At 47.5% G+C, this 12856-nt stretch overlaps 1 long non-coding RNA gene across 1 annotated transcript in view; it reads left to right on the top strand.

Annotated features, from left to right (window-relative positions):
- LOC135311461 (uncharacterized) overlaps window positions 1-10777 on the top strand; it is a 58937-nt gene extending 48160 nt beyond the window's left edge. Inside the window, exon 4 of the long non-coding RNA XR_010371084.1 lies at window positions 10634-10777. This is a non-coding gene — a long non-coding RNA (uncharacterized LOC135311461). The remainder of the gene's footprint in view (window positions 1-10633) is intronic.
- The last annotated feature ends 2079 nt before the right edge of the window (window positions 10778-12856 follow it).

Genomic DNA, 12856 nt, shown 5'->3' with positions numbered 1-12856 from the left:
TTCGGTGTCAGGGACCATTTAATGCTCCTCCTGCCCATCCACACGCGTAACTGCAATTGTACCCTACCAGTTTTATCAAATGTAATGTTTGAGGTCCCCTCTTGGGAGTGTAAACCCACCGTTGCCTCCCGTTGAAGCACGATCAGGGACTGAATGTCTAGAAAGGAAGAGAGCGCTGCTGTAGGAGCAGGAAGAGAAAGTCGGGGAAAGCTGTTCCTTCTCTCTCATCAATGAGTGCAACTGCGTGCGTGGTCCTGAGTTCGGGTTTTGATCCCTGATGAGCTGGGAAAAGAGGACAGAATGGAGAAAAGGAAGCATCGTTCCCTCAGAACAACCTTCAGGCAGAGGAGCACTTGGTAGGAAGGGGAGAGCAGTCTTTCCCTGCCCTCATCTTCCTCTCTACTGGATTCCTCTCCAGATCTGTGGGGGTGCGTTGGGGCAAAGAGCCCTTGTGCACAGTGTGGTAGCTAACATGACCGTCTTGGCAGGTTGGCCTGGCCCATAGGCTGTTTCTTTTGCAAGCCTGATGTAGGCTCTTCCATTCAGATTGGGTGATCTGATGTCAGCTCCACGTTGGGAATAATTGGGAAATGCAGAAATTTGTCATACCCTTTGCTGAATTGAGACTAGATCATTCAGAGGCTTGTTAGGGATTTGAGCAGGAATTGCTTGTGAATGTGAGTAAGACAAATCTCAGAATTAGGGACAAGAAGCTTGGTTTGGGGTTTTGTTTGCCACCGTAAGTCGTACTCGGTGTGTTTCCTTGTCTGAGACTGGTTTTCAGAAAAAGATGGAAATCTGATGTGTGTATTCGAACGTGTAGAAATGGCTTTGAATGTGATGATTTTGTTTAGAAGGGAAAGATACTTGTGAATGTGCTTAAAAAGCCAAAGAAAGAAGCAAACAAAAAGCAAAAGCCCTAAAAAGGAAAATTTGTTGAGGGCTCAGTCTTGGGCCCCTCGGGACAAGAAGGACATAGAGTTGCCGGTGCGTGTCCAAAGAAGGGCAACAAAGCTGGGGAAGGGTCTGGAGAACAGGTCTCATGAGGAGAGGTTGAGGGACCTGGGGTTGTTTGGCCTGGAGGAGAGGAGGCTGAGGGGAGACCTTATCGCTCCCTGCAGCTGCCTGACAGGAGGCTGTTGTGAGGTGGGGGTTGGTCTCTTCTCCCAGGTCACTAGCGATAGAACGAGAGGAAACGGCTTCAAGCTGCATCAGGGGAGGTTTAGGTTGGATATTAGGGAAAATGCCTTCACTGCAAGAGTGGTCAGGCCTTGGAAGAGGCTGCCCAGAGAGGTGGGGGACTCACCATCCCTGGAGGTATTGAAAAGACACGTAGATGTGGCACTTGAGGCCTGATTTAGGAGACATGGTAGTGTTGGGTTGACAGTTGCGCTCATTGATCCTAGAGGGCTTTTCCAACCTTAAGGATTCTATGATTCTATGTTTCTATGTTCATTTCACCTGGAAGAAGTACCAGAACACCAGCTGCACTAAGCTACTCCTTAACAGTGCACGTCTGTGCCTGCCTGTGCTTTGCCCTTCTGAAGGATCGCCACGGCATTAGAACAGAGTGTTTGAAGCGCCTAAACCTGAAACCTATTAGAACATCAATGTTTCACTTCTTTTCTGTCATCTTGGGAAATGACAACTTAATGTTTGGGGTGTCGTAACTCCTTCATGTCTTCATAGCCTGGAAAGCTGCTTGATCTTGGCTTCACTGCTTCCATGCAAACGTTGCAGAGTTCTGTTTGTTCTGTCCCCTTCGCGCATTCCTGATGGCAAACTTCTCTGCACCCCATGTGCTGTGGGTATAAGCAGGGCACGTTGCTGGGAATAGTTAATTGGAACGCAGTAAATTGAGAGGATAATGCAGAGGCATGCAAATAAAGATTAGAATTAGCCTTTGGGAAGTTGACGTGTCAGGGGAAAAATTCCATGTGCTCCTCACAGCAACAAGCAGCCCAGCCTGTGATGCCTGAGTGAGTGTAGGGTTAGAAACAAGCACTTACTGTTGGTGGTTGGGATGTTGAAAGCAGGTGGGATTCTCCTTTGATTTCGCCTGTTACTTTTAGGAGGAGCAGTTAGAGGCGGTCTTGTCAGCTGCTGCCCAGACAGGTTCTGTAGGGCTTCTGACTGGCTGCATTGAGCTTTGGACATCTAAAGGTAAGACTTGTTATGTTTTTTTTATGTTGCATGGTTTCTTCGTTTGGAATTCTTGATTCATTTCTTTTTTGTTCTCTCTTTTTAAAGAGCAGCCAAGTTCTGCTGCTAATTTACAGTTTGCCCTTGACTGGACGTGGAGCAGAGTGATCTATACAAAAGACGAATTTGATGACATATGTGAGTACTAGTGCAGCCATGCTGCAAACCTAGAGTCAGTCTTTCCAGTTGAGCTCATTCAGTGATCTGCTGGTAGATGGTCTTGCCCGCAGATCTGGAAGTGCACTTTGAAACTCTGCAATGGCTCTGTAGGCTAACGATTTCATACCTGTTCTTGAAAAGGTGTTGCGCTGTTTGACGGCTCCTGCAGCTCCACTGACCCGCAGAGGTTACAGGCTCTGCAGCACCGCCAGTTGCTTTTGAGCAACCTTAGCACAGTCTTGAATTGTTTTCTAAGAGAGGCACAAGAGCTCGCCGGAGAAGGTTTGTCACAGTATTTCTAACTCTCTGGTATGTCTTATGAAGATTTGGAACGATGCTGGGGCTGTAATTGTGGAAAGAGGAGCTTCTGTTGGTTTTGCTGATTGGCAGAAAGTCAGATGTAGCGGGGAGAAGGGGCTTAAATGGGAGGGGTTGGGGCTGCCACTTACCGCGCGTTGAGCTCAGGGCAAGAGTTTGTTGGGGAGCTGGTGCGAGTGGGTGGGGAGGCTGCGGTCAGCAAGGAGCTGTGCAAGCACCCGGCTTGAAATTACAGCAACGGGATGTGGCACTGTGACAAATACTCCCTTTGATTGTCAGCTAGCAGTGCGTGATTGCATGCAAATATTGGATTGGAAATGACTAAAATCAGAGAGGAAGCCTAAATGAGTAACATGTGAAGTGAGTTGCATGAGTTTCTGTAGCTGTTTCTATTAGAACTTGTTCCTGGCATATTGAGGAGAAAAGAGAAAATCCCTTTGCTAGAGTAAACGTCTCTGCTACGTGAAGAACAGGTGCCTTATCCATGAGTGGATTTAGTAGTTCCAACCTCACTTTTTTTTATTAAACCTTTAGTGAATCTTCTTCTTTGTAGGGGTTGCTTGTGATTGTGGGCTTTTACTTCAGAGAAGGACGTGATAGGGAGTGAAAAATGCACAGGCAAAGATTTCTACCGTGTTATTTTTCTACTTTCTCTTTAGTGCAATGAGGGGAGCTTTATAAAAAACAAAAGAAATTGCACACCAACAGTCCTCTTAAGCTTCTTTTCATGTTTTGCAGACTTGACAAATAAGCTGGCGGTGACCAGCCTCGCAGCTTTGTATGCACGAGTGGTCCTCTGGTTCTGTGGGTCCCGCCTCCTGCCCGAGGGCTCAGGTAAGCCTAAACTGTCACGCGTCTGTAGCAGTCAGTGCTTCCTATGAACACCTGCTTCCCCATGGTTTTGTCAAGGCTTCATCGATACCAAGTCGTGCCCGTTCAGTGACAGCAGATGCTGAAGTTCTGCTGCTGAAATTGAGATTTCACTGTTTTTTCAACTGCGTCGTGTAGAATGATGGAAGCAGTTTCTTTCCGGGGTGTTTCTCAGAAACAGCACTAAGCCTCTGAGGGAGGGAGTTGCTCGTGCCCACAGCTTGAAATCCTTGGGATTGTAAACAAGTAACTCCTAAAGCACCAACACGGGAATGCTTGATTTTACAGTAAAAGCCTGACGTGCGTGTTTTGAACTTTTTAGGGATTGTTTGAGGAAAAAATACACCTTGGAAATAGTTCATCATTTGGATGGGTTATAAATCCTATTGTCAGCCTTAACTGTCTTACGCATGTTCACATGACATGTTTAAAAACCCATTCCCTTTGAGAACTGGGGGTATTTTTTTAGAGTGAACTTCAGCTGACACTACATGTTCTGGATGCTACATCACCTGTAAGCTTGAAATGGCACTTAGGACAAGGAGGAATTGACTCCTGTGTCGTAGGTCTCTTTTAGCAAAGGCAGAAGGAGGATGGCCTTCTTTCAAAGTCGGAGGCTGGCCTGTGCTTTTGATGCTTAGCTTGTGTGTTCTTCTGTCTTTTTAGTCAAAAACTGTAGGTTGAAAATGTGATATGACTTCTTTAACTTACTTCTTATTTATTGCCTGTAGGTTACGAGATGCGTTTCTCTAGACCTTTCTACAATTATCCTCTGATTCGGAGCTACTACGCTGGTCATCGACAGCAACTGGAGCGTTTATCAAGGTAGGACGTGCAGGAAAGCTCTAGAGCAGTTCCACTGCAAATTCAGAAGCGGCAGCGAGTGGCTTTTCCATCAGCAGCTGTATTTGCTACGCTTCATGCATTTGCTGGCAACACTCTTGCCTGGAGTGATGCGTGTGTCCTGCTGAACAGAGAGGTTCCTTTCCCGTGTTGAAATGTTGATATATACCTCTGCTTAGTGCCCTTTGTTGGTATCATCATTGTTTTGAGGCGCACGTAATTCATTGGCAATTCTGTGTCATTTGTTACCACTGGAAAAGGTCGTGTGGTGAGGACAGGATCAGTCACGGCCAGGTCAGCAAGGCACGGCCTTTGCAGAGCAATTGTTCTGGGCACAGAAGAAAGCGTGTTTTAGAAAAAAAAAAAAAAATACAAAACAAAAAACAAAGCAAAAATAATCTCTCTCAATGACCAGTGATAGATGGCGATAAGGGGATTGGCCCAAATCTCCCACTCCCAAGCACCGCGGTGTCGTTGAAGGAGATGGGCAGAGTCACATGCAGCTGGCACGGCCAGTGCTCTCCTGGCGACTGGATAAAAGCCCCTTCCTCACGGGAGCTCCCTTTCCTGGGCTGGCTCACGAGCATAATGGTGACGTGCCTTGGGTTAGGTGAGAACAGATTTTTCTTTGGCAACTGTTCTGTAACCTAAAGAAAGTCCTCAAGTAGCCGTGGCTGTGGCACCGTGAGCAAGGTGCAGCAGGAGGAGTCCAGGTGGAAGCTGCTCTATGTCAGGCGCTGGCTTTCAAGCTCCTCTTCCTGCGCGTCCTTCTCAGGTAACTCTCGTACAGGCTCACGGGCTCCTTAGAAGCACCACCTCCAGCGTGCTGCTTCTGCTCGTCCTCCTCGGGAAATGAAAGGCTGGCGTCGCAGCCCGCAGGAGCCTGTGATGGGCTTCTGAGGAATGCAGTGTTTCACAGGCCAGCCCTCCGTCACTGTGATGGCACGTGCAGAGGCGCAAACGTGCTGCTTCAGGGGATACCAGAATTCAGCTGCGGGCTCAGCTTTCTGACCGTGACTGTTTTTCAGTAACAGAAGCGAGGTGCTGAGACCAAAGCCTGACATTGCCGTGATGTGGTCTCACCGCTGTGTGTGGGAACGCTCCCGCTGGGGGCGTGAGGTTTGGGGTAGCTTTGCTCACACTGCCCTTGTATTACAAGTAATGCGGCACAAAAGAAAAACTGAAAACTAAAAGGTCGCTGCAACTTTCCCCTTAATAAGGGAGCTTTTTGGATTCCTATTTGGAGCTCCTTTAATAATTCACTAGGATCTAATGAGCACCTTTCACCTGACTCCGAAATTTCTTTCCAGTCTATTTCAAGTCACGATCGTGCCTTTGTCTGTCTGTTCCTTTCTTGGAGTCGTGGGAGCTTTAGCTGGGTTTGTTTTGGCTGGAGGAAATCTGTGACACCGAGAGGCCGCAATTAGTGTTTTCCTCTGTCAAATCCTCGCTACGTTTTGTTCCAGAGGCAAACGGGACTCTGACTGCCTGATGGTCGATGGGATGGTTTCCCAGTTGGGAGACCGAGTTGAGGAGATGTGGCAGAGAGATGAAGGAGGAATGGGGAAATACCCACCTCCTAGCTTACAGGTGAGTGTTGTGTTCCCTGAAAACAACCACCACCACCACCACAAACCCCAGCCCCAGCCCAGCCCTCCCCCAAAGCCAATGATTTCTCAAAGAGAGGACTTTTAAAAAGCTTCTACCTTTTCATTCCAGGCACTGCTGGAGCTCTATTTGCTAGAAGGCGTTGAAGAAAGCCACAAACATGCAATCGTATCCCTTGGAGTTATTTCTGTCACACCTCTAGTATACGCGCATCAGGGGTCTGAAATGTCTGTCACCTACGCGTTCGATGCATTTTCTAATTTGTGCTTCAAACACACTGCGGATGAACACGTGTAGTTAAGAATTAAGTCGCAGACAGAAGCATTGTTGGATTTCTTTGTACTGTGGATTGTTTAGGAATGTTTAAAATGTTTTGTTGCAAAGTCTTTTCTGATGTGAGAAAACAGGTTTACTAAGCAATGTTAAAGGTAGAAAGCTCCCCTAGATTGTCTCAAAATGTAAACTGTTTTTCATTTTTGAAGCACCCACAGCTGTAGCAAACAGCTGCTTCCTCGAGCGATGCACTAGAATGTGCTGCTTCAGAGCAAAAGGATTTCTGACAGCGGTGTACCAGGACCTGATGTTGCTGAAATCATCCATTTTCCAGCACAGCTAAGAGGGCTTGCTTTTGTGCTGTTACAAGTGCGGGCACACAGAATAATAGAGAGAGAGAAGGGAAAAGTCATTGGGCAGAAACTGAACTTTTAAGCTGCCGAAATACACTGTGTTGCTTTGGTTGTGTGTTGCCTGACCCGAGAGGGGAGCCTAGAGAGCAGGGGCTTTAAAGCTGTTGCACCCCGGAGCTCTCTGATGAGAATAGACCCCCCAAAACAGCTGTCAGAAAGAGAAAACGACACTGCCGATGAGTGATCCACATACTGGTTTAAATCCAGTTTTAATCATGCAGAGCTAAGCTGTGCTGTAAGGACACCCTAATTTCACTTGTTTTATATACGCTGGAAAGGAGGGAAGAAACCAGCTGTAGAATTTGTTTGCTTTAATAATCAAGCATTGGCCGTTCTCGTGTTTTGAATGTCCAGCTGGTGGCTCCAGTGACTAAAGAGGGAGCCTGTGTTTCCAACGGAACTGTTTAAATATCGAAAGGCAACCTTTCTGAATGCCTTAGAGAAATCAGAGAGTCTGTCTTTCTGGTTATTTATTCAGAATGCAATTTTGTTGTTAGGGCCTGACTATCTTCAGGTTGCAACAGCATGAAATGGCAAGACTAATACATGAGTATTTTCTGCGTCCTACCACTATGATATTCTTATTTCCTTTTATTATCTATTAATATTCTATTAACAATAGTAATAATGTTATTTCATGTGATAAATTGTTGGTCTTGCAAATCTATTAGCCTTAATTCGATACTTGATATCAGACAATTTACTTGCTGCTAGACATCACGCATCCCTTTCCGAACAAAACAGAACCTTCCGTCGACTCCTTCGCAGCTGCCTTTGCCATCCCTTCGGGCCTTGTTAAGCTTATTCGAGGTTTTTGGCTTCTAGACCACAAGGATTATGATGTAAGCATGTGACAGTTTAGTTGGGCACACATTGCAATACAATGCTATGATCTATCAAATGATGTAAAAACCCTGGTGCTTAGCTGATACCAGGTGATAAAACATGGGAAGCTTCTTTTGTAATGCTGCTTCAGCAGCACCTTCAGCAATACGTGATGATCTGCAGTTTGGTTTTAATTACGTTGAGAGGAAATGGATTAAGACAATGAAGAAGTCAGCGTTAATGCTTGACGTGTGACTTGCCAAAGCCGTCTGTTCAGGTTGTTCTCAGCAGAGCAGTCGAGCGCTTTCTCAAAAGCAGTGGTTTGGGGACTTTAACTATTCAAACTGCCATCCTGGCAGCAAGACTTGAGACAGAAGACCGCCAAAGTGACTCTTCAATCTAATTCATGTTCCCTCTGATGCTGAAGGTTGTTCTTTGCCCGTCACAATGTTAATATAACCTGTTTGCCTGGGAGAATGACTTGTCTTTATGAGAGGTGATGTTTGCCGACGGAGATTTGGTTATCCTGGCCAGGTGTGAATCACTCCTGTCAAAGGACTCCCTTTGTTCTGTACGGCTCACGGAATATTTTTTTCTGCAGACACTTCAGCATTTATATTTACCTGTCCGGTACCAAGCCCTTCATTAGTCACCATCTAAGTTTATTCAACAGAGATTCACCCTTACTGAAGACACTTTTGAATCGTTTTGTTGTGCGCGTGTGTGTCTCTATATCTTAAGAAACCTGATCTCTACCTTCTGCAGAACTCCCTGGCCCTGCTGCTTGAACCAACTGCAACCAAACCTGTGTCGTGGCAAGACGTGCGAATTCTTCAGTCCCTCATGTGCCAAGGAGAGCATAGGCGAGCCCTCAGATACACGCAGGTGATGAAGCTCTCGGCCTCCAGCTGTAGCGAAGTGCGGCTTTTCCTCACTGTGCTGTTGTCCAATAGGTAAAGAAATACCTGCCACCATTTTGGCACTCAAATACTGTGAGAGGTGGAGAACAAACACTAGAAATCACAATCCCCTACACTTCCTTTGAACTTTGAGCACAATATCTGGGGGGCATCTTTTTGGTGATACCATTAATATGCCTTTACGTCTCACAAAATTAACTACAGGTGCATGGCGGAGGCTTGGGCTCTGCTGCAGGAGCACACCACTCAGTTAAAGGAGGAAGAGCTATTAAAAGACATGTATGACATCTGTCGGGAGATGGGACTAGTGGAAGACTTTCTGAGGCTGCCTTTCACAGACTCTGAACAAGTAAGTGTGGGCAAGAGGAAAATCTGAACCCCGTCTTTGCCAAGAGAAGAGGCAGGGTCATCATATATGTTTTCAAATGTGTTATTTCTCATAGAAGTGTTTGGAGAAATTTTTACGGACTCGTGAGATTCTTTTAGCCCGGCACCTGCAGCGTGCCAACTGTACGGCAGCCCCACAGCTGAACCGGGCGATGAACGTTCATCTCATGGTAAGCGTAAAAGTCCTGCCAAGTGTGCAAGGTTCTCTCAGGGGTTACTAACTAGATTTAACAGTGCTCAATAAGAATCCTGCTTTCTTTATCACACCCTTCTTTGAAATACTTGCAATAAGCATCTGCACCTTTCGTTACAGCTGAACTTAAAAGTTGAACAAAAAATTTCACTTCTCCAAAGCGACCCTGTGAAGTTGGAAATTCTGTGTTCAGGGCTGTTGTTGACTCCACGTCAAATAGTTTGTTTGTGTCTGAGGATTAAATAAGTGTCGTGGTTTAGTCGGCAGCTCAGCCCCACACAGTCGCTCGCTCACTGCCCCACTGTTAGATGGGGGAGAGAATCAGAAGGGTAACGCTCGTGGGGTGGGATAAGAACAGTTTAATAATTAAAATTAAAAGAAACAACAGTAGAAATGCAATGTAAAGGAGAACAACGAGAGGCGCAAAGCCCCGGGGGAGGGGGGAAGGGAGGGGAGAGGGGGAAGGAACCGCCGAAACAAACCACACGCGCCGCAGCCGCCCACCGACCCAACGCCGCGCCGCCTCTGCGCTGCCACTGCCCGCCCTCAATATACTGGTCATGGTGTCACATGGTATGGAATGAACCTGCCATTGGCTAGTCAGGGTCAGCCGCCCCCACCATAGCCCTGCCCCTCCCAGCCCCGCCCCCCCGCCACGCGGCAGAGCGCGGGAAGCCGGAAAGGCAGCCGCCCCCCACGGTGAGGAGAATTAACCCCTTCTCATCCAAAACCAGCACAATAAGTATCTTTCCTGTCAGCCACTCTTACCATTCAGATATTCAGGGACGTACGTTACGTAGGGTTCGGATGATTGGAAGTTGTTTGGGTCACTGTGGAATGAAGAGTGTGTTGTATGTCATCTCTGGTATCTCACACGCAGCTCTGGGTGCCAACCCACAGGCAACATTTGCATCATGGGTTGTTCTTTTTATTATTTCCTCAAGTTATAGCGTGAGGTCTGCAATTCCACAGCTTTCGTTTTACCACTTTTAGGACAGAAATTCTTACCTAACTTCTGAGTCTCAACATAGGCAGGTCAAATTCTGTGTTATGGGAACTTCTGTTGTGGTTCTGTGATCCATCTGCTGCTTTCCAGAACCATAGTTTCCCAGGGAAGCAAACTTGTGGGGTGGTTCTGGAAGGTTGAGGTCCTGCGTTTGAAAGCTTCCATCCCGGGGGAAGGGGTGTGTAGGTAGCTTTCTCTTCCTCATTTTAATCCTCACTTCCTTTTGTCCAACGTAACCCGCCGCTGCCCTGGAGATTCAGTCACCTGGGGCAGCGGCGTTTCAGGAAAAACAAGGGAAAGGCTGCTGTTTTGTCAGCCACGTGAAACTTGTGGGTGCTGACAAGCGTGTCAGAATGAGGTTCTGCAGGGTGCCGGCATGGTTTTAGCTTAAAGTTGTAGGTTCTGCTATTATTCTAGTCTTCCTTCCGCTTGGCTAAAATTCCGGGTGAAGCTGGTGTGCGCTGATGGGCAGAATTGGCTGCCGCTCTGTGCAGGGGGTGTATTTTACTGCACCTGTAGAGGAAACGTATTCCCTAATTCGAAATAGCACCGACAGCTCCGTGCTATGAACTTCTTGTAACATTTAACTTCTTGCTTTACGCTTCTCGTTCATCAGAACGACTGTGCTCCTCACTGGAGACAGAGAGCAGTTGCCAGAAATTCTCTCTCAGCCCAGCATGGCAAGACCCTTCCTAGAGGTCAGAGGCAGCTGGCTGTAGAGAGAGCCAAGCCTTACCATCTGCCTTCGTCCGGACCAAGAGAAGGTAGTTTTTAGGGGGGGAATATAACGCACAACTCACCATCGCTTTGATTGCACAAGGCTGATCGTTTTTCCCTCGTGCTTTACAGCTGCAAGACCAAAGCCAATCTCGACAGTAACAAAACCAGCTAATGCAGGAAATGTGGATCCAAGGGCACCTTTCAGCAGTCGTGTGTTGGCCAAAGTTAGAGAGTTATGGGTAGGAAATGAGCAGAAACCCAGTTGAGAGAGAGTTTTTCTGTTATGATAATGTTTGCTATGCAAAATACATATATTTATATTATGGTAAATATGTTTAGAGAATTTAAGATGGCTAAAACTAAAACCCTGATTACCATCAAGCTATTGGCGTATGGATCTTGCTAGACTTGATTGTGTGATCAAATAGTAACCTTTTCCCACTTGCTGCCATGTTTCTGCTTTGTTTCTGCCTTATTTACTTAAAAATAGGCAGAATGATAAAGAGCAGGAAAGAGGCCAGTAGCTGTCAGATGAGTTTCCTACAGGTGGTGTGGCCAAATCAACCTCAGTTCTGGTATATTTGGCCTTGAGGGCAATGAAGGTCAGTTACTGCCCTTCTCTGCTGTCCTTTTGCCATGAGAAAAGACCAAGACCTTGGGCAGATCGTACTATAAGGGCATGCCCGGCGTGCAAATAAGGCCGCAGATAACTGAGTAGTTTAATCCCCCATCAGAACCTCTTCTCATGGAAGATGACTCTCAGGGTTGTCAGTGCACTCCATTTATTTGCTGCAATTTCATCCCTTCCCATGTAACCAACCATAACTAGCTTCTGGTGGGGAAGACGCAAGCTCCAGGCAGAAGCCAGCCCATAGCCTCTTGTGAGCAATGCTTGTAACCTCTTAGCCTAGGCCAGTCGGAAAATGCAATGAAATAATAGAATTTCACGTGGTAAGATTGCATTTGTTTCTTATGTTGTTGGTACTTTTGTCTTCTGTGCAAAACTTGCAGGTTTCCATCGCAGGAATGCTGTTCTCACCAAAGCAGTCACGATAATGAGTGCCTTTGAGATGCTCGGAGAGAAATGTTCTGCGGTTCCTTCTGAATTACAGCTGTTCCTCAAATAAAAAGCGTTTTCCAATGCACTGAGCTGTGTGGGTGACCCATACGTGAGGCAGAGGGAAAAATGCAGGTGACGGTGCCTGATGTGCCTGTTGGTTCAGGTCACTCACTCCTGGGCTGTGCATCACCCGGCGTGGTTCAAGAGCAGGCTCATCCCACAGCAGCCAACGGTGTGGTGTGCCTTGCTCTTGAACTTGGTTTAAACCCAGACTAGACCGTGAGTTATTAGTGAAAGCCTGATTGCTGGTAGTTTGATACTACAATTGTAATGTTAATGGGCAGGGAGAGAAGGATGCAGGAGGGAGGTGTGTGACAGGCTCAGGGAAGAGCCCATGAGCGACGATCGGGTATGGTGCGAACAGAGGCTGGGTGCCCGTTGTGCGCCAAGAGCTCTTCAAAGCCCCCCGCACTCGGGAGAACCACAAGCTGTGCCAGGTGGGATTAGCACAGAGTGGTGCTACATGGAGTAAATGGGTCGCAGTGATCACCCAGCGGGCTTGAATAGGAAACCCCAGTGGCCCAGGAATCCTGGAAGTGACCATGGACTGGGCAGAGGGCAAAGACCTTGGAATATCCCCAGAGGAGGGGGTGCCACGTGCTGAAGAGGCCCCACTGTGGAACAAACTGCCAGAAAATGAGCAGCAGTGTGCCCTGCTCACTGATGGGTCCTGTCGCCTTGTGGGGAAGCATCGGACGTGGACCATGGCTGAAATACAGATATGGGCAGGCCCGGCAATGGACTATATCACACTCCCACAGAGCCGCCAAGGCAAGCGCCATGTGCTTACAGTGGTGGAAGCAACGCCCGGCTGGCGGGAAACATACCCCGTGCCCCACGCCACCGCCCGGATCACTCTCCTGGGGCTCGAAAAACAAGGGCTGTGGCGACATGGCACCCCAGAGAGAACTGAGTCAGACAACGGGACTCATTTCTGAAACACCCTCACAGACACCTGGGCCAAAGGGCACGGCACGGAGCGGGTGTATCACACCCCCT

The sequence above is a fragment of the Phalacrocorax carbo genome, unplaced genomic scaffold, assembly GCF_963921805.1.
Source record: "Phalacrocorax carbo unplaced genomic scaffold, bPhaCar2.1 SCAFFOLD_73, whole genome shotgun sequence".
NCBI lineage: Eukaryota > Metazoa > Chordata > Aves > Suliformes > Phalacrocoracidae > Phalacrocorax > Phalacrocorax carbo.
This window is presented reverse-complemented; position numbering and strand designations above follow the sequence as displayed.